At 42.9% G+C, this 20,325-nt stretch overlaps 1 protein-coding gene across 1 annotated transcript in view; it reads right to left on the reverse strand.

Moving 5' to 3' along the window:
• Positions 1-20,325, reverse strand: part of jak1 (Janus kinase 1) — a 124,290-nt gene that overhangs the window by 72,817 nt on the left and 31,148 nt on the right. The gene's annotated exons all lie outside the window — the stretch shown is intronic.

The raw sequence follows: 20,325 nt of genomic DNA on the forward strand, positions 1-20,325 counted from the left end.
ATCTGTTCTTCAAGAACATTTACATCTAAACCACCACACTGCAGGCTAAGCACCTTGCAACTGTCAGTATTGGGTTGGTTTTGAATCTCAGCTACTTTTAAATCAACCACTAAATTGATTTATGCCTCTGTGCGTATGTATCAAGCAACTCTCTGTGTCTCCTATTAGTGAAAATGGTTTTGGACAGACTTCTCAATCGAGCTCGCAGCCATTATTTGGAAAAGACTCTGCAGTCTTCACAAGTGCATGAACATCCAGCTCATAATTTCAAAACATAAACATGGCTCTTGTTCTCATTACTAAAGATCCTAGAATTTACCTCAATTATCAAAGATCACTGGAATATTTTTCCCATAATTTAAAATATTGAAAGAAAAGGTATATTGGAAAATATCATAACTGGGAAAACATTTTTGATCTCCCAGGTTAAAGAAGTGTTTTCCTCCCTCTACAAGGCCTACTACAATCACCAGTACTGTCAGACCAGTGACATCTCTGAATACAGGTTGGCCCCAAGAGACAGTCTTCCCAGCCTTGACAGTGTTAAGGAATCACAATAGCACATGCTCAGAACCTCTAGCTGAGATGATTAAACACTATGATACACAGCCAAGCATTCAAGATATTTTTCATGGTAATTACAGATCAGCAGTAAATGATGGCTTATCCACAGGCATCCACATCCCATAAACAAATAAATGAGTAAAACCTCAAGCTTTCTTCGATCCTACTTATTTCTTCCAGTTTCAGCTCTCCCTCCTCCTTCTTCACCACTGACAGGTACAGTTACATGTCTGAGGTTGACACAATAGTTATTTTCCTCACTTCGGTGTCTCAGACACATCCTGCAGGATAGCTCTTATCTTTATGAACTTGACTGCCCAAACAGTTTAGAAATTAACCTTCGACACACATGTAATTTGTAGCAGGGATCAACAGTAAAGGCATATTCACTGTTTACTGCATAGTTCTAAATATATCACCAATGTATTTGGATTTCCAAATCCTATCACATACCTTTACATTGGACTTTGAAACAGAATCGAATAAAAATGCCACTAGATTGCAGTTTGAGTGATAAGTGAAATAGTGATAATTTTTCACTCTTAATTTAGTCTTCCACTGCTCAACAATAAATGGTCAAACCTGCTGCATCAAATTTAAACATAAACAGAGCCTGATCTCAACACCCCAAATTAGTGAGGCAGTTAATCGCATGTAATTGAGGCAATTATTTGTCTCTCCAACAGCCTATTTGCATTCCCATCTTCTCAGGCCCCTAAAATCCTACTTCCTCTGATGATATTAGAGGAAATTCCAAATTGGAACAAAGACCAAACTCCAGTTTTCAAAATTCACAAGGATTAATGAAATATAAAAATGCATGCTAATAGGAATAAGAGAGCACTGCAAACAGGGTGAGAGGTATTCTGAAATAATTTGTCTACCAGCATGAATGGCAAAGGAAAGTAACCCACTACTGTGATTCCTTCAGACTTTCAATTCTGGAAAGACTGTCTATTGGGGTCCACCATCATTCAGAGATGTCACTGGTCTGACAGCACTGCTGATCATAGTAGGTTGTCAAAATGTTTGAGCTGGGTAGAGAGGTGAGGTAGGATCCTCAACAGTCTTATTCTGTTTACTCCACACATCAATTTCAGACTTTGCCCTGTGTTCCTCAACCCACTTTCAGTGTTCTTTTAGGCCAGTTTCAATGCTAAATGCAATAAAATAATTTTGAACCATGTAACAGACACAAGTGAATGTGCATTTAGCACTAAAGGGCATCTGAAAGCTAGCGGCAAGTACTAGAAGTTGGTGAAAAAGGTGAGTTTCACAGAAGAAAAGTCAGATTGAACAATTTGGAGGACAGGATAAATATTGATTAATGGGGGTAGATTTAAAGGGTTACAGCAGCAGGGGCCCAGAACACATTGCACAAGATTGGCAATGCTAAGTGCCAGTTTGGGTGGAATGCAAATTCAAACTTAAAACCTCTGACAAAAACTCAGCCTAAGTTTCAGAACACAAAATGTAGTCCAGGCATTTCTGACTGACATGTGGCACTGTATAGGCATGTTAATTTATTTTTACAATGTAGATACTGCTAATTTCACTGCAAATATATTTATTAAGTGAAATCATGTCAAATATTTTATGCAATTTGATTGATGTGCTTTGTCCTACTCTGAAGGAGGGTCACTGGACCCGAAACATTGATTTGGCTTGCTCTCCACAGATGCTGCCGGACCTGCTCAGTTTCTTCAGCAATTTCAGCTTTTTCCCTGAAGTGCTATAAATTTCCACAAGAATGTGCTTTGCTGGGAACACCAGCATTGATTACCCATCCCAAATTGCCCTCAAGGAAGTGGTTGTGATCTGTCTTCTGAACTACTGCAGCTTTTGTCATTAGGCTGAGTAGCAGTGTAATTAAAAAGCAACCACATTTCTGTGAGTTCAAGTCCTATTTAGACCAGACCAGAGAAGAATGACAAACTTTCATCTTGAGAGCATTCATAAACTCATATGATCTATCACCATAACCTATAACCTTCTTGATTAACATTCTTTGGAGAACATTGCTCACCTGGTAATTACACTTTTAAAGATCAACTGAGTTGAGATAATGGGGAGAACATTCCTTTGTGATTGCATCATGAATCAGTAAATGTAAAACCATACCAGTTTCTTATTCTAGATTTATTTAATGTATTTATATTTCCCAACTATCACGGTGGGATGGTGTCTCCAGTGTGTTTGTCCAGGTCCCTTATTGTCCTGTTAACATACCCAGGGTAGGGTAAAATAGGGTATTATCACTAGGTTATTTATCCAGAGACCAAGCTCTGGGAACCCGGGTTCCAATCTCGCCATGGCCAGTGGTGGAATGTGACTTCATTGATAACCTGGAAATAACAGTCTAATGATGCTCATGAAGCCATTGCCAATTGTCAGGGGAAAAAAACCCCATCTGGTCAACTCATGTCTTTTAGGGGAGGAAACTGTCATCCTTACCTGGTCTGGCCAACATGCGACTCCAGACCCACAGCAATGTGGTCGGCTCTTAACTGCTCATCCACCCAGTGAAGGTCACACCCCACCAATGAATGCTTTGAAAACCAACAATGATACCATTACCTGGTTAACCTGCTCTTTTGAGCTGGCAGAAAAAATGCTGACGGTCCTGCTTTAAATGTGCAAATCAGGATTCATCTGCAATTATAGTTTTGGTTCTGCATGAAACTTTTCCATGAGACTAAACTTGCTGAGGGCCAGAGAAAATCTGGGGAGGCAAGGATTCTTTTGTTTTGTTTTATTGTTGTAACTTCTCTTGTGAACTAGTTCTTGGCCTCACCACACAAGGATGCCTTAAGCATTCTTTATCGTGGTTTCACTTCTCTCACCAAATTGCAATTGCATCACCACTCCCCACTACACATAATGGGTCATCAAGGAATGGGGACATTTCATGGGGATCGTGGAAACTACCTCTTGCAAGTGAAATCATGTTGCCATCTAGGTGATAAACCATGACTAGGTTTCGGAGGATTCTCACCGTGAAGCCCAATGCGTTTTCTCACCATGTCATGGCAAACAAACCTCATCTAACTACCTACTCTGGCCCTACAACATCCGATTCTTGCTTCACCTTACCATGTGCTGTTCCCAGAGCAACTCACCACTCACAGATATCCATCTTATGCTGATGTCATCTTTAAAAGGTTGCTGCACATCCAGATGAGCACTGGCATGCTAAAGTTGCCCTGAACAGTCAAGGGCATTCTCTGAAGATGTCCAAGAACGGTGGCACCACAATTCTCCAACAAGGATCTGGAGGTCCTGGATGAGACACTCATGCAAAGACTGGCAAAGGAGGCCACACCAAACCCTGGCACCTGGTCACTGTCATATTGCCGGTCCAGAGGAACCATCATCCAGATTGATCGGGTTGTTAAGAAGGCATACAGTGTGTTAGCTTTTATTGATAGAGGGATCGAGTTGCAGATTTTGCAGATGTGCAAAGCTCAAGTGCAGCTCCATTTGGAGTTACAGGAAAGATGTGGAAGCATTGGAAAGGGTACAGAGGAGATTTACTAAGATGTTGCCTGGTATGGAGGGAAGGTCTTACGAGGAAAGGCTGAGGAACTGGAGACTGTTCTCGTTAGATAGAAGAAGGTTGAGAGATGATTTAATAGAGACATGCAAGATGATCAGAGGATTAGATAGGGTCGACAGTGAGAACCCTTTTCCTTGGATAGTGATGGCTAGCATGAGGGGACATAGCTTTAAATTGAGGGGTGATAGATATGGGCCAGCTGTCAGAGGTAGGTTCTTTATTCAGAGAGTAGTAAGGGAGTTTTAATGGTTATTGGAAAAACGTATGGTCGATAATGAATAGTGCAGGCGGGATGGACTTCAGATTGGCTTCACAGGTCGGCGCAACATCGAGGGGTGAAAGGCCTGTATTGTGTGTAATGTTCTGTGTTCTAATTGCCAGCAATGCCAAAGGTCTGTTACCGTCTCCATTGTACCAGGCTAAGGGGCACTCTTTTCTGAATACATTCACTGTGTTACTGCACCTATCAAGGCTCATGCTTAGCCACTTCCACTATTGCCCAAAACATCTTTCCTCACTTAGTGTCACCCCTACCACCTCACCCTATCTTTTTGGTGAGGAGGAGACCACTATTAGGCACCCTCACCACCAACAAGAGGAGAATCATGGCCTTCACAAGGGAAGGTGTGGGATGCAGAAATATCCTTGTCTGATCAGCTTAGCATCACACTTCATTCCACTGCAACACTCACATCAACCCCACTGCCAGTCTCATTATTACACCACCACTCGTGACACTCCTCCCTGTTGTGTTATACATTTACTGCCAGCATCGCTACCACCTCCACAGTGAAATGGCTGGCATCTCCAGAACCACCTCCTGTAACATAATGAGGTCTCAGATGGCACATCAGCAACACCTCGGTCACCTCAGAGGGAACATCAGACTTTGAGACTACGGGAGCACCTCACAGCAACAGTCCCACAGTTAGGAGGGAGGAAAAAACAATTCACCCCAGGCAGCTGGCACTTGGCAGACTATTGGAGCCTGGGCACCTGCTCATCCCCAGGCAGAGAGGATCCTGTGTATTTGTCAGCAATAAGAGCCATTTATCCCCACGGAGAGGGATCAGCAGTAGCAGCCGAGAGGTATGCTCCTCATTACGTGGAGGCTGCAGGAGTTCATCAACATGAACAGGTTGGTATTTGCCTCAGCGAGCCAGGTCATCACCCTCAGAGAATGCTGGAAAGGCAGACATAGCTAAACTCCATCACCCCAACCACTGCTCCTCAGGACTGAAGGCATGAAATTAAACATGCAGACTGTTAGTTTAAGTGTATAAGAAAAAAAAAAGCAGAAAGGCCTTTGACTACTTCAGAAACCTTCTATGCGAAAAATAAATGCTCTATGACTTCTTACTCAATTTTCTCTCTGGAAGGTGTTGGCTCAGTCAGCAAGGCTCTGTAGGCATTAAAAGCTAACAACCCAAGGAAGTACGTTTCATGGGCGAATCTGAGCAGACTATTTAAACTTGGGAAGTTGCAACCCTCCATACTGTGTTCTCAGCTAATGTCCACATGCACACTCTAGATCACAAAAAAAGGCAAGAAACCTCTCCTGAATTTGCTTTAGCAATTGGCTAGTTACACAAGTCAATGCTCCAAATGATTTTGGATGAGGAATTGAAAGTTGTGTGCATTTTATCACGTCACAAGTTGTATATAAGCACAAACATTTAGGGGAAACCCATTTTCCACATTTCTTTTCAACATGTCTGCTGTATAACCAACTTGTCCTGCCTGTGATAACAAAAGCTAGCTACAGTATATGTACTGTAAATGGGAAAACACTTTGAAGTTTTACCTAAAAACTTCATTTCCTGTTTCACCGAATTCATAACCCTATTCAAAGAAACTGATAGTTTTGCTTTATTGAGTTGCTCAAATGGGAAATTCCCACAAAAGTATGAGCAAATTCCAGTAAATACATTTGACAGATGACACTGTAACTGGAAAGTCACTCAAAAACTACTGGTGAGAAATCTAAACAAAAGTTTCAGTTAGTTGGCCACGAATATCAAAACCTTGTATTGGGAAAAAATGGGCCAATTTTCTGATGAGAAACAGGAGACCAACAGCAAAATCTGGGCTGTCGACTCAAACACTTACAAGACAAAGCTACACTATATGTAGGCAGGCCAGTAACTGTAGTTATAGTTAAGCAAATAGAAATAACACATAGCTACATTACAAGAGAAACTCACTGCCAATTTAGAATGAATGCACACTTTTTGTTCAAAATGCTGGCCATTGGGTGTTCTTTTGTGTTATTCATTAAGTTACACAGAAAATGAACTTTCCAGACTCTATACCCCCATACTCATGTCTGCAATGCTAGATTATTTTAGGTAGGGTGTTGATAGGATAGACTGATTAGTCTTAAACTTTGAGGTGCTGAAAGAAACAACATGCAGAATTAATGTTCTATGAAAGACAAGAGTCAGAGGTAGACCAGGTGAAGGTGAGATACGCATGAAACCTGGAAACAAGCAGATTAACTTTTCCAATTCTGACGAGTATGAAGTAGCAACAATGATATCATCAGAGAAAGAGTTGAATAGGACAGGAACAAGGAATATTACAAACATCCCACAAATAGACAGGCCTGACTGAGATACGTGCGCATACCCATAGCCTTATTCTTATCTGGTTACTTCTGGTCGAAGGTCCAAGTGTGGCAAGGAACCAATAGCTTAACTGTAATGCCAACCAATGAACTGCTGGCACTCGTCAGCTAGGGTCATAGCGATCAATAGAACCAGGGAGGACAACCCTATAATAACAAAAAACAGCAAGTACTAGAGAAACTAATCAGACCTTAGAGCATCTGAAGAGAGAAGCAGAGTTAACGTTCCAAGTCCAATATGACATTCCTTCAGAACTGCAACTGGAACAGATGGTGAGGGCACCCATTATAAAACACAAAGGCAGCAAAAAGTGGTAAAGGAAGGAGAGAGATGTAAAATGGGCATAGATGAAGATGTGGGAAAGAGAAAATAGGTCCCCACTATTGAGCGCAAAGTCCAAAGTACACAAACAATATATAGCCAGGTAATGTTCAAGTAAAATGATACTTCATCTGGAAGGTGTGTTTGAGGCCTTAGATGGTGAGGAGGGAGATGCTGACTGGGCAAGTGGTACAATTCTGTGATTGTATAGGCAGTTGAGGAGTAGAACACAGAACACAACAGGCTGTTTGGCCCTCAATGTTCTGCCGACCTTTAATCCCACCCTAAGATCAGACTAACCTACATATCCTTCAGTGTACTATCTTCCAAGTGCCTTTCCAAGAGTCGCTTAAATGGTCCGAATGTATCTGACCCTACTACCACTGCTGGCAGTGCATTCCATGCACCCAGCACTCTGTGTACCTCTGACATCTCCCCTAAACCTTCCTCCAGTCACCTTAAAATTATACCCCATCATGACAGACATTTCTGTCCTAGGAAAAAAGTCTCTGGCTATCCATTCTATCAATGCCTATCATCATCTTGTATATCTCTATCAAGTCATCTCTCCCTTCTTAATTCCAATGAGAAAAGCCTTAACTCCCTCAACCATTCTTCATAAGACATGCCCTCTAGTCCAGGCTGCCTGGTAAATCTCCTCTGCACCCTTTCTAAAGCTTCCTATAATGAGGCTACCGGAATTGAACACAATATTCCAAGTGTGGTCGAAGCAGGGCTCCATAGAGCTACAGTATAACCTCATGGCTCTTAAACTCAATTCTGCTGCTAATGAAATCCAACATATCATATGCCTTCCTAACAACCCTATTAACTTGGGTGGCAACTTTGAAGGATCTATGGACATGGAACTGAAGATCCTTCTGTTCCTCCACACTGTCAAGAATCCTGCCTTTAATCCTGTATTCTGCATTCAAATTCAACCTTCCAAAGTGAATTAAAGTCATAGAGATGTATAAGCATGGAAACAGACCCTTCGATCCTACTCATTGACCAGATATCCCAACCTAATGTAGTCCCACTTGTCAGCACCCAGCCCATATCCCTCCAAACACTTCCTATACAGTTTTCCAGGTTGAACTCAATCTGCCACTTCTCAGCCCAGCTCTGCATCCTGTGAATGTCCCATTTCAACCTACAACAGCCCTACCCTTCCACCTCCTCATTGAATTCATTTATAAAAGTCACAAGAGCAGAGGTCCAAGTAGCGATCCCCTGCGGAACAGCACTGGTCACCGAGCTCCAGGCCGAATACCTTCCATCTACCACCACTCTGTCTTCTATGGGCCAGCCAATTCTGTGTTCAGACAGCCAGATTTCCTTGTATCCCATGCCTCCTTACTTTCTGAATGAGTCTACCATGAGGAACCTCATCAAATGCCTTGCTAAAATCCATGTACACCACATCCACTGCTCTACCTTCATCAATGTGTTTTGTCACATCCACAAAGAGTTCGATAAGCTTTGAGAGGTATGACCTGCCCCTCACCAAGCCATGCTGACTATCTCTAATCAAATATGGTTTTCCAAGTAGTCATAAATCCTGTTTGAAATAATGGAGGAGTGCACCAGAGTATTGTCGGAATGCTGACAGTGGAGGTGAGGGGAACGATCTGTTTGGTGGTCATATTCCACTAGAGGTGGCAGACAAGGTCGAGGATGATACTTTGAATCGGTGATTAGTGAGGTGAAAAGTGGTGACAAGAGAAACCGTATTGCTGTTTGGAGAAGAAAAGCAAGTGGTGAGGACATAAGTGCAGGATTTGGGTCAGGCATGGCTGAGGTCCCTATCAATATAAAGATACCTTGGTTGAGTAAAATGGAGGGGGTGGGGGGGGGGGGGGGGGGGGAGAAAGAGTTGAAAGCATGCAGGTGGAAACTGGCAACATTGGAACAGATGCAATGGAGACAGAGAAAGAGTGAGAATTGAATAGAGTTGTGCAGGAAGCAGGGTAAGGAAGTGTAGTTGAGGTAATTGTGGGAATTGCTAAGTTTGTCATGGATATTGGTGGACTCTGCTTTTGGAAATAGAAAGAGAAGTCAAAGAAGGAAAGGAAAAAGTCAGAGGGACCACATAAAGGCAAGAGAAGGGCAGAAACTGGAAACGAACTGATTAAATTTTCCCAATTCTGGACAAGCACTTGAATTAGCACCAATGACATCTTTGGAGAAAGACTTCAACTGAGTACAAATGGAGCAAGGAACATTCTACATACCCCACAAAGAGACAGGCATAACTGAGAATCATGTGCATTTGCATAGCCACAGCTTTGACTTGGAGAAAGTGAGAAGAATTAAACAAAGTTGTTCAAAGTGAGAGCAACCTCAGCTAGGTGAAGGGTAGTGGTGGCGGATTGGGAATGTTCAGGCCTCTTTTCAATTACGAGTCAGAGAGCCTTCAGACCCTCCTACTGGGATAATGGATGTACAGAAGGGATTGAACATCCATGGTGTACAGGTGGTAGCTACTGCCAGAAATCTGGAAATTTTGGAACTGATGTCAGAAGTATCATGAATTTAAGCAAGAAAGGGACTAAACAAAAGGGGCAAAAACAGTCAAGATAGGAAGAAATATGCTCACTGGGGCAGGAACAGGCTGAATTGAGGATCTGCCATTGCAGTCCTGCTGGTGAATTTTGGTAAGGAGATGGAAACGGGCTGTGAGGTGTTGGAGGACTGCAAGGGAGGAAGCTGTGGAGCAGAAAATGCCCAGAGGAAAATGCTAGTGACAGTCCTGGAAATAACAGCTTGATGCTCAATATTGGGGACATAACCCATTGGGAGACTTGAGTCGGTGCTCAACTTCTATAAGATAGAGGGTAGCATGGCAGACAACAAGACAAACTGATTACAGGCAGAATTGATAACAACTTCCGGGTTACACCTGAGAGAACAGAGTGCAGTAAGTTCAGAGGGAAAGAGGGTAGAGTGGTAAGGAGAGCAGAAAAGTGAAGGCGGCCAATCTCACGTCAGCAGTTCTTGATGAAGACGACAAGTGAAGGCAAAGAGGGCAAAAGTGGAGGGGGAGTATTAGAGGTGTGTGAAAGGGTCTATGTTTTGGGGAGAGGACTCTTTTCCAGAGTGGGAGCAGAAGTGAAGGCGACTGGAGAAGAATTTAATATCACGTCACTCCCGAAAATCATTGAGGTGGGGGAGTAAAAGGGATAAAGCAAAGTCCTTTGCTGAGCACAGATTGTACAGCAGAATGTGCTATGTCAGAATATAGCGAATACATGGGATTAAGAGGAGTGGAGATAGAGCTGAAAGAAAGGGGAGGGGAGGGGAGGAACAATCCAGAGGGCTGTCGGCACATGTGAGTCTTCAGAGCTTGCATTTCTTAAGGCCTGAAAGAGAGAAATGGAACTGTGGATCAGGGCGTCTATGGCTCAGTGTGAGGCAGTGCTGCTAAAGAGACACAGTGCAGGGCACTGAGTGTTGATCTTAGGATGCAGCAGGAGCAGCTGAGGAACACTGTGTCATGGAGATACCTCTAGTCTTGGTTAGGTTCAAATGTAAAGGATGGAACTTGAGTTGTGTGACAGTGTAGTAAGCTTCAGCATTTTAATTTCTAGGTTGAAAGCAGGAGCAATAACTCTGCCTCAAATAAAGTGTTAAGGGATAAGGACAAACTGTTATACTGGAACTGAAAACAATTAGCCACGCCTGGGAGAAGGCGGCGATATAAACAAACTGTTTTAACAACTGCTTGATAAATGGTTGCTTTATGTCACAAGGACAAAGGATTGTCCTGCAGGAGTATATAGTGAGTTAATCATAGGAAAGATGTGCCTGCAAACTGTTAATGCCAAATGTAACAGGAACAAAGAAGCTACTTTTGATAAGGCAAGCTGCAGGCCTAATGATTCCAGAGGAGCAGTCAATATTTCAGAAGGAAGAATCAAAAAGATCAATAATGGCACACCACAAACTTGAAGGATGGAAAATTGTATAATAATTCAACTCCAGGATCCTTCAGGAGCAGAACTCTGAAGAACAACACTGCATAAGCATCAAACCCTGCATGCATCAAGAGATAGACTCTGTTGGTCAGAATTGAAGCATTAAATCGGGTAATAGCCAAGTTGAGTTGTGAGGCACAGCTTGCTTAGGAGAGGTGTCATTTTGGTTGCTACGTGCAATAAAGGTGCATACAATAAATAATTGTTTCAATATTTCTGAGGAGACCACATCAAGAGCAACGGACACAGTAAATGAAGTGGTTGAATGTGCAAGAAAACTTCTGCTGGACGTGAAAAGATCCTTTGGGGCCTTGGACAGAGGTGAGGGGGAGGTGTGGGCGCAGGTTTTATACTTCCTGTGATGGCAAGGGAAGGTGTTGTGAGTGGAGGACGGGTTGGTGGGGGCCATGGACCTAACGAGGGAGTTGCGGAGGGAATGGTCTCTGCGGAATGCGGATTGGGTGGGGAGGGAGGTATCAGAGATATATCTCTGATGGTGGAGTCTGACTGTGGGTGGCGGAAATGGCAGAGGATAATGCACTGTATCTGGAGATTCATGGGGTGGGGGACTAGGGGTGGGGGATTCTATCCTTGTTACAGTTAGAGGAATGGGATTCAAAGGTGGAGGTGCAGGAAGTGGAGGTGATGCGCTGGATGGCAATGTCACTCAGGTGGGAGGGGAAATTGCAGTCTTTGAAGAAGGAGGCCATCTAGGACGAGGTGTAGTCAAGATAGCTATGGGAGTCAAAATAGATGCCCGTGTTCAGTTGATCACCGGAGACAGAGATGGAAAAATCCAGGAAGGGGAGGGAGGTGTCAGAGATGTTCCAGGTGAAGTTAAAATCAAGGCAGAAGGTGTTTGTGAAGTTAATGAACTGTTCAATCTCCTCATGGGAAGATAAGACGGTACTGATACAATCATCAATGCAGTGGAGGAACCGGTGGGGAATGGTGCCAATGTAACTGAGGAGAATGGACTGCTGCACATATCCTAAGAGGCAGGCCCATGTGGGTGCCCATGGCTAGCCCTTTCATCTGAAGGAAGTGGGAGGATTCAAAGGAGAACCTGTTGAGAGTGAGGACCAGTTCCACTCATCGAACGATTGGAGGGGGACTGGTTGGTTCAGCAGGTGGAAGAAACGGAGGGCTTGGAGGCCTTCATCATGGCGAATGGATGTGTACAGGGATTGAATGTTGATAATGAAGATGAGGCTTTGAGGGCTGGGGATACCAAAGTCACGGAGGAGGTCGACAGCTTGGGTGGTGTCATGAATGTATGTGGGGAGTTCCTGGGCCAAGGGGGATCAAGTTAAAATAGAAGGAGAGAATTTCGGTAGAGCAGGAGCAGGCAGGGATGAAGAGTCAGCCAAGGCAGTCAGGTTTGTGAATTTTAAGCACTTCTCAAAACACTTTGGTATAGTATTACATTGTTTAAATAAAATTCTTGATCATTCAAATACTAAAATGCAGAAAAAGGACATCAAATTGTCAGGATTAGAGAATTGCTGGGATTTTAGATATCAATTTTCAAAACAGGAAAATCATATTTTACTGGTGGATTTGTCAAACTGAGTCCCAGATATGATACATGTTGAACTATTTGACACTAAAAAACTCTATCTTTAATTGGTCAAAAGGCTGTCTTAAAAATAATGGATTCAGTACTTGACAGTTTCATCTCTTGTAATAATAAATGAACAGCAAAACCATTATACTGGTTTCCATGCAAATTTAGAATGAATGCAACTTTTAATGAACGCCTTTTACTCATTTGCTTTAACATGACAGTTACTGATACCACATGGTTCTGTCTTTCTTGCCAAATATTGCAGCTTAACAATTATCAGCATAACCAACAGAACGGCTTGTCCCATAACCTTGCATACATCTTCAAAGCATGAAATGGATTGTGATTTCAGTAGATGGATTTCTATGAAGTACTGACAAGATTCATTTTCCATGGAGCAATAAACATGCAACTCTGTAGTTCTAGTCTACAAGACAATAAGACCAGAAATGTCCAGGAGCAAGGGCAGTACGTATAAACTGTTCATCAATAGGGTAACAGGTGTAAAACTGTTTGTACAGGACAAACAGTAATATTATTACTTTCATTTTATTTCTTTGTATGCATACATCTTCTTCTGATAACTTTTGATTATATTTCTCTGTCTATTTACTATTACAAATGGTCATCCCCTATGCTCCCAGATCAATGAATTCGACCCACTTCTTCCGCCGCCTCCATCTCTGTGCTTACTTTTTCCATCAGGACGCCTGCCCACCCTCTGAGAACGCCTTCTCCCGCCTCCACCTGAACACTCGTGCTGGTCTGTTACCTACCTTCAATCGCCATTTCCAACTGCCGCCGTCACATTGACTGCCTCAACCTGTCCACCCCCCCTCACCTACACCAACCTCCTGCCCTCACAATGTGCATCCCTCCATTTCCTCCACTCCAGCCTTAACGTCACCACCAAACCAGCAGATAAGGAGGGGGGAGGCACAGTGGTAGTTTGGCGTTCCAACCTCTATACCACTGAAGCCAGGCGCCAACTCATGGACACCTCCTCCTACTGTCCCCTCGACCACAACCTCACCTCCTATCACCAGACAATCATCTCCCAGACCAGACACAACCTAGATACCTCAGGAGATCTCCCACCCACAGCCTCCAATGTCACAGTCCAGGAGCACCTCACTACCCATTTCTACCTCTTAGCCAAAACTCTCAAACCTGACTGCCTCGGTCTGTTCCTGTCCCACCAAACGTATCCCTGCATACCTTGACACCGTTGTTTCCTCCCCCAGTCCAGAAACTCCCCATCTAGGTTCATGACACCACACATACCCTCCACCTCCTCCATGACTTTGTTATCCCCGGCCCCCAACGCCTCATCTTTACCATGGACATCCAGTTCCTATACACATCTATCTGCCATGACGAAGGCCTCCAAGCCCTGCATTTCTTCGTCTCATGCCAATGCAATCAGTATCCTTCCACTAAGACCCTTCCACACATTCATTTGGCTAAACTGGTCCTCATCCTCAACAATTTCTCCTTCGAATCTTCCTACTTCTTCCAGAGCCAAGGAGTAGCCATGGGCACCTGCATGGGCCCCAGTTATGCCCGCCTCATCGTCAGGTATGTGGAACAGTCCATCTTCCGCAGCTACACCGGCACCACTCCCCACTTTTTCCTCCGCTACATCAATGACTGTATCCACGCCACCTTATTCTCCCACAAGGACATTGTACAGTTCACAACTTCACGTGTGTTCCTCCCCGGTCTCAAATTCACCTGGACTACCTTGGGCACCTTCCTAGGCCTCTGGATCTCCATTTCCAATGGCCAACTCCACATGGACAGATTCCCACAGCTACCTGGACCATACCTCCTCCCACCTGCTTCGTGTAAAAATGCTCCCTTATTCCCAAATCCTCTGCCTCCACTGCATCTGCTCCCAGGAGGTCCAATTCCACTACAAAACATCCCAGATGGCCTCCTTCTTGAAAGACCGCAATTTCCCCTCCCACATGGTCAATGATGTCCTCCAGCACATCTTATTCACTTCCTGCACCTTCACCCTTGAACCCCACCCCTCCAATCACAACAAGGACAGAACCCCCATCTCCCCCCACCACCACCCCCAGTCTTCACCTTCCACACTACCAACTTCCAGATACATAGCATCATCCTCCGCCATTTCTGCCACCTACAAACAGACTCCACCACCAGGGATGTATCCTCTATCTGCATTCCGAAGAGACCATTCCCTCCGCAGCTCCCTGGTTAGGTTCATGCTCCACACCAACCCCCCACCCCCACCCCCACTCCTGGCAGCTTCCCCTGCCGCTGCAAGAAGTGCAAAATCTGCACCCATACATTCCCCCCCTTACCTCTGTCCAAGAGTCCAAAGGATCCTGCCACATCCAACAGGGATTTACCTGTACTTCCACATACATCATCTACTGTGTCCATTGCTCCCGATATGGCCTCTTGCACATTGGGGAGACAGGACGCCTATTGCGGAACATTTCAGAGACCATCTCTGGGATGGATACATACATGAAACAACCCCACCACCCTGTGGCCAAACACTTCAATTCCCTCTCCCACTCCATCAAGGGCATGCAAGTCCTGGGCCTCCTCCATTGCCAAACCCTAACCACCCAAGTCCTGGTGGAATAATGCCTCAGATTCCACCCTGGGCTCTTCCAGCCACAAGACATCAATGTCAATTTTACCAGTTTCCTCACTTCCCCTCTCAACCTTATCCCAGATCCTACTTTCCAACTCGGCACTGCCCTCTTGTTCTGTCCTACATGTTCATCTTGCTTCCCACCTATCCACTCCACCCTCCTCTCTGATCTATCACCTTCACCCCCACCTTCATCTACCTATTGCATTCCCAGCTACCATTCCCCCAGCCCCACTCACCTTCCAATTATCTCTCAGCCCCCTTGGGTCACAGCCTCATTCCTGATGAAGGGCTTGTGCTCGAAACATTGACACTCTCCTGCTTCTCGGATGCTACCTGACCTGCTGTGCTTTTCCAGTGCCACACTCTTCAACTCTGATCTCCAGCATCTGTAGTCCTCACTTTCTCCTATTACAAATTGTGGCCAATATCTCCAATGTAAGTTTATAATTTTGATTATGTAGTTGCAGCTTCTATAGAAGTTTTTGTTTTATTCACTAGCGGGATGTGAACATTGCTGGCTGGCCAGTATTCATTGCCTGCCCCTAATTGCCCTTGAGGTAGTGGTGAATGAGCTGTCTTCTTGAACTGCAGTCTACGTTTTGGAGGTAAACCCACAATCCCTTTCGGGAATTGCAGTTCATGAAGGCATTCAGTCAACTCTGCCACCATTTTATGTGCCGTTTATTTTTATCAACAGACTCAGCAATTTAATATTCTCTGTCTGCAAGCCCTTCTTGCTTGCAGAACCTGATTTTTTGTCACAATCTCATCTTGGCACTCATATTAATTTCAAGTGCTGATTATTCATAATTTGATATAATTTATCAAGGAACAAATTGTCAACAATGTGGACTAATGCAAGAAAAGCAGCATGGATTTGTTACAAGTAAATGATGCTTAACTGACTTGATTGAATTTTCACTGATGGCAATGGAGAACAGTGATACATTATTGTAGGAAGAACAAGAAAGTAGCATCAAATCAAAGATATGGTTCTAAAGGGGTAAAGGAGCAGGGAAACCTACACAACTGTCGGAATCACTGAACGTAGCAGGACAGGTTGAGAACGAGTTACTAAAGCAACTCAAAATGCTGGGCTTTGCAAAAGAGAAATGTGGATTACAAAAGCAAAAAGGTTAAAGTAAAAATTTATAAAACCAAATCACAGAAAATTTTTTGAATGTATTAGAATATATCAAGGTGGATAAATCTCATCTGGTCCTGACCAAATATCTCCAATAACACTGCAAGTGGCTAGAGAAGAAATTGCGGGGGCCCTGGCTGATATTTTTGCATCATTAGCCACAGTGAGGTCCTGAAAGACTGGAGGGTAGCGAATGTTGTGCCATTATTCAAGAAGGGCTGCAAAGAAAAACCTGGCAACTATAGATCAGTAAGCCTAACATATGTGGAGGATATGTTACTTGAAAAGAATGAGGGATCTAAGATATACATATATCTGGAAAGACAGGGCTTGATTAGGAGTAGTCAGCATGGCTTTGTGCATGGGAGATCATACCTCACACAAATTTGTTAGAATTCTTTGATGAAGTGACCAGGAAGATGGTTGAGGTCAGGGTGGTAGACATCATCTATATGGATTTCAGTAAGGGCTTTGATAAGGCTCCATGTGGTAGGCTGCTCTGGAAGGTTAAATCACATGGGTTCCAGGATGAGTTGGCAAATTGGATACAAAATTGGCTTGAAAGTAGGAAGTAGAGGGTAATAGTGGAAGGATGCTTGTAGGTCTGGAGGCATGTTATTTGCAGAGTGACTCAGGGGTCGGTGCTGGGCCCATTGCTGCTTATTATCTATAACAATGATTTGAATTGGAATATACAAGGCATGATTAGTAAGTTTGCTGATGACACTAAAATAGGCAGTATCATGGACAATGAGGAAGGTTGTCAGAAATTCAGAAAGGCAGCAGGAACTTAATCAGCTGGGGAAGTGGGCTGGGAAATGGCAAATTGAGTTTAATATAGATAGGTATGAGGTCTTGCATTTTGGAAAGTCAAATCAAGGTAGGAATTTTTTTTGGGAATGATAGGGTCTTAAGGAGTGTAGTGGTGTAGTGGATCAAGAGGGATTTTGGTGTTCAGGTTCACAGTTCTATGAAAGTGGAACCACAGGTAGACAAGGCAGTGAAGGCGGTGTTTGGCACACTAGTCTTCATCAGTCAGAGCATTGAGTATACAAGTTGGGAAATTATGTTGCAGTTACACAGCATGTTGGCGAAGTTGCACTTGGGGAGTACTGTGTTCAGTTTTGGTCACCTTGCTGTAGGAAGGATGTTATTAAACTGGAAAGAGTGCAGAAGAAATTTATAAGGATGTTGCCTGGACTCAATGGTCCGAGTTATAGGGAGACGATGGACAAGATAGGACTTTTTTTCTTTAGAGCATAGGAAACTCAGGAGAGACCTTATGGGAGGTGTGTAAGATCATGAGAGTCATGGATAGGATGAATGCACTCAGTTCTTTTCCCAGAGTTGGGAAATCGAGGACGAGAGGACATCAGTTTAAGATCAAAGGTAAAGAATAAAGGGGAACCTGAGGTGCAACTTTTTATAAAACAGAGGGTGTACACATATGGAATGAGCTGCCCGCAGAAGTGGTTGAGGCTGGTACATTAACATTTAAAAAGGCATTTGGACAAATAAAAGGTTAGGAAAAGATCAGAAGGATATGGACCAAGCTCAGGGAAATGGGGTTAGCATGGACAGACATTTTGTTTGGCATGGAATAATTTGGGCCAAAGGGTCTGTCTCTGTGCTATAAGACTCTTCTGCACTCTCTCCAAAGCCTCCACATCCTTCCTGTCATATGGCTCTATGACGCTAACCCTGGTTTCAGCCTCGGCTGGATAACTGCGTTTAGCTTTGGGCATCACATTTCAGAAAGGCTGAAAATGTATAGAGGGTACAGAAAAAGTTGACAAGATAGTTGTGTGAAGGTGGTGAGACTGGAGTTGTGTGGATAGGCTGAAGAAGCAGAATCTGTTCTCCATGGAGGAGAAGGTCAAGAGGGATGTAGAAGAGCAGTTGATAATCATGATGAGCCTGAACAGTGTACATAGGGAGAAATGTTCCCTTTGGTGCAAGAGTGGAGAACCAGAGGATATCCACTTAAGGTTATTGGCAAAAAACAAAGGTCTTAAGAGGATATTGTTTAGGATCTGGTTGCACTGTTCTGAGATTGTCGGAATTCAATCAATATCAGACTAAGAATTTGCAGGGCCAACAGTAAAACTACAAATAGGGGGAAAAATAATCAAATCATATCTAGGCCTGTTGGTGATAAAGAGCTTGAAATAGCTTTTTTTTCCTGTATGAACTACTCAATCATAACTCTTTGCATTCCAAGTACTACCAGTTTCTTCCTTTAACATTAACTCATTCAGCTGACACTCAGCAGCCAATTAAGTCTTGCTAAACAGATTCATCACTTCTCTTTAAATAAAACTTTAAATGAAACAATCTTTGAACAGAATCACATGAGATTTTTTCCATAATCTGTTTCTTTGAATAGAAGCTTAATCACAAAATGATGCAAACATTTTTTCTCATGTCCTTATACTTTTAACAGCAAGTGTACTCTTCGAGGATCTCCAACAACTCCTTTGAACAAATGCCTTTTCTTTGTGAAAATGTGACAAAAAATAAACTGTTGATTGTATCTACCCACTTCATTTTTTGAATCTCCTTCTAGCATTTCCCTTCACTGACAAATTAATTCTTACCCTCTTCTCAGTGATATCCTTTCTCCTACAAAAATGCAAAATACTGCAATTGCTTGTAATTGGAGTTAAAAGAAGGAAAAGCTTGTGAAACTCAGGTCTACATAGAGAACCAGAATTAACAGATGAAGTTTGATATGATACTTACACTTACAATTCCACTCAAAGGATAACTTTCTCTTAGCTATGTTAATCACTTGCAGCACCTGTATACTAACTTATTGGAACTCATGCATTCATGCACATGAATGCATCTTAGAGTTCAGCAGTCATTCCTCTTTTTTCATACTTGCTTTTTTATTTTTCCTGAACTGAAAAATTTTACATTTTCCCATATTATGCTCCATTGGACAGATTTTTTGCTCACTCACTCAACCCTCCATCCCCAACCTTAGCGGTGAGTCTACTGGAACGCAGTTTATATATTCTTGCTCCCGGACGTTTCTGGTCTGATTTTCTCCAATACTGGAACTGCAAAGTTGTCTATTGCACTATAGAAAACAAATTTCTTCAGCACTTCATTCAAATAGATCTAGTGGAACATAATTCCATTTCATGCTTTGAAGATCAATTGAAGATTATGGGAGAAGTCATCCTATTGGTTATATCAATAATTGTTAGGCTGCACTATTTGGTTAGAAAGAAACTTACTGGTACCACAGAGTACTATCACGTTAAAGCAAATTAAGACATGTATTAAAAATTGCACTCGTTCCCTGACTGCCTTAAAACAGTATAAAGACTTTGCTATTCACACCATGTTACGAGATGAAACCAATAAGAACTGAATCGATTACTTTTGCGAGCATTTTGACAAATTCAAGGTAGAATTTAGACTGCCAGATCAATTAACATGTTCCACATTGGAAATTCAACATGAAAAACTCATCAGAAAAATGACTTTTGTCACAAAAATGGACATGTGACATCCCAACAGTCTACTCCTGATAATTTGAAGTCTTTCTCTGCACTAAAGAATTCGAATGATCAAGGATTTGATTTAAACAAATGTCAAACCAAAGTAGAATTCTGATGCTTAAAAGGAATTACATAACCAGATAATTGGAATGAAGCAACTTGTATACTGAAACATTTTGTTTCCAGTGATACCTATATTGTACTCTAAAGAAAGAGAATCAGAGAATAACTGTGTTTGAAATGTGGATAAGGCAGGGGATAGTCAGAACCAGCTGGATAACCAGAGGGGAAATACATGGGTTAAACCAAGAACTGAAGTTCAGCAATCCAACAGGTTGCTAAACGCAGAAACAGAACAACAGCCAACTAGAGTTATTGGAAACAAAAATCTGACAGCCTTATCTTGGAAACAATTGAAG

The sequence above is a fragment of the Chiloscyllium punctatum genome, chromosome 7 (genome assembly GCF_047496795.1).
Source record: "Chiloscyllium punctatum isolate Juve2018m chromosome 7, sChiPun1.3, whole genome shotgun sequence".
NCBI classification, from domain to species: Eukaryota; Metazoa; Chordata; class Chondrichthyes; order Orectolobiformes; family Hemiscylliidae; genus Chiloscyllium; species Chiloscyllium punctatum.